Source organism: Penaeus vannamei, chromosome 1 (genome assembly GCF_042767895.1).
Source record: "Penaeus vannamei isolate JL-2024 chromosome 1, ASM4276789v1, whole genome shotgun sequence".
NCBI classification, from domain to species: Eukaryota; Metazoa; Arthropoda; class Malacostraca; order Decapoda; family Penaeidae; genus Penaeus; species Penaeus vannamei.
Genome location: NC_091549.1, coordinates 13428414 through 13430913, shown reverse-complemented (window position 1 = coordinate 13430913; position 2500 = coordinate 13428414).

Sequence of the window (2500 nt, the reverse complement as noted above, 5' to 3'; positions counted from 1 at the left end):
GAGAGAGAGAGAGAGAGAGAGAGAGAGAGAGAGAGAGAGAGAGAGAAGGTCGGGGAGGGAGGTATAGAGAACAAGAGAGAACATATATTCATAAATGAAGATTGATCTTGAGTCGAGACCAGAAATTGATAGATCTATTAGCGAAACCAGAAATTGATAGATTTATTAGCGAGACCAGAAATTGATAGATTTATTAGCGAGACCAGGAACGAATAGATCTTAAGCTAGACCGGAAGCTAACGCGAGCTTGAGGTGTGTTTGACATGTTGATATGACGTGTGAAACAGTCGAGATTTTTTTTATGGGGTTGCAAGGGTTGCAGTGGTGGTGCAATTGCCCTTGAAATGAGGAAATTTCTCTCTACGTCATTCTTATAAATAGAAGATGCTGACTCCGTTCACTCTCATTTAGTTTTTTATCTATTTATTTTGCCTCTCCTCTGTCTCTCTTCTCTCTCTATCTATCTATCTATTTATCTCTCTCTCTCCCTCCTTCCCCCACTCTCCTTTCATCTTCCTCACCCAACCTCCTTCCCTCTCTCTCCCCCCCTCCCTCCCTTCTCTCTTTTGTTCTCTCTCTCCCTCCCTCCCTCCCTCCCTCCCTCCCTCCCTCCCTCCTTCCCTCCCTCTCCCCCTTTCTCTCTCTCTCTCCCTCCCACCCTCCCTCCCTCCCTCCCTCCCTCCCTCCCTCCCTCCCTCCCTCCCTCCCAACCCCCATCCACCCCACCCCCGTCAACAGCGTCTGTACTGAAACGCAACAAAGATCAGTGAAAAGGCCGTTTAATCCGCCCGTGCGCCCATCCCGCCCACCGATATCGGCCCAAAGTGTTCGCCCAGAGTTGGAAATTGGTTCGGGCGGGAAGGTTAATTTTCCTCCCCGTATTCCCTTCACCCCCTTTCCTCTCCTTCCTCTCTTCTCTTTCTCTCTATTTCATTTTTTTTCTCTTGTTCTTTCTTTCTCTTTCTTTTCTTTTCTCTTTCTTTTCTTTTCTTTTCTTTTCTCTTCTCTTTCTCTCTCTCTCTCTCTCTCTCTCTCTCTCTCTCTCTCTCTCTCTCTCTCTCTCTCTCTCTCTCTCTCCCTCCCTCCCTCCCTCCCTCCCTCCTCCCTCCCTCCCTCCCTCACTCCCCCTCCCCTCCCACCCAACCCCCACCCACCCCACCCCCGTCAACAGCGTCTGTACTGAAACGCAACAAAGATCAGTGAAAAGGCCGTTTAATCCGCCCGTGCGCCCATCCCGCCCACCGATATCGGCCCAAAGTGTTCGCCCAGAGTTGGAAATTGGTTCGGGCGGGAAGGTTAATTTTCCTCCCCGTATTCCCTTCACCCCCTTTCCTCTCCTTCCTCTCTTCTCTTTCTCTCTATTTCATTTTTTTTCTCTTGTTCTTTCTTTCTCTTTCTTTTCTTTTCTCTTTCTCTTTCTCTTTCTCTTTCTCTTTCTCTTTCTCTCTCTCTCTCTCTTTCTCTCTCTCTCTCTCTCTCTCTCTCTCTCTCTCTCTCTCTCTCTCTCTCTCTCTCTCTCTCTCTCTCTCTCTCTTTCTACTGACATTCGCTTCGGTTTCCGGTTAAGGGGCATATTCGGTTAAAGGGACTGGCGGGCGAGCGAGAGTTCAGGAAGGACGAAAAAAAGAAGCGATATTCGATTTAAAGAATATAGACAAAAATCTGTTCTTGGGTTGTAATCTGGGTTGTGTTCTTAGTTTGTACTTTCAACACTTTTATTTTTTTTTTTTTTTTAGGGGGTGGGAGGGTGTTTATTCGATAAAAAAGGAATGAAAGAAAAAAAATGTATGCTCGGTTTATAATCTGTGTTTCTACAACCACAAACACATACATGTTCTTGGTGTGTACTTCCAACACTTGTTATGTTTAAAGGGTTTACGCAAGTCCGTGTGTAAGGTAAGTGTCGTTATGACGGGAATTTTTAAGGTTTTAAGCTTTTCCCATCGCGTGAGAGAGGGGGACTTTCACCCTTGCGTGGAGAGGAGATAGGGACTTGTTTACCTTCAGCCCCTCCGTCGGAAGTACCTCGACCTGTAGTATAATCTTATTTCCCCCCCAGTCTATGATTGCTTTTGATATAACCACTCTCTCCCTCGGATTGAATTCCCGCGAGTGTGCGGCATTTCAACAGCTCGCTTGTACCGTATTTTCTTGTCTGCTCTGGAGTAACATTTGTACTCTCTCTCTCTCTCTCTCTTTCTCTGTCTTTCTTTCTTTCTTTTCCTCTCTCTCTTTTATTTCTCATTCTCTCTCTTATTCTCATTCTCTCTCTCTCTCTCTCTCTCTCTCTCTCTCTCTCTCTCTCTCTCTCTCTCTCTCTCTCTCTCTCTCTCTCTCTCTCTCTCTCTCCTGACATTCCTCTGTCGATATTTTGATTCTCCATGGAAGTGCTTGTGGTTTCCAATGATGGATTTCTTATCAGGAAGGAATGGCCGGCCGGGTTATGTTATCGAAGCTGCGTGGAAATACCAACAGAGTTTAATTGTTTTTAGTGAAGTCA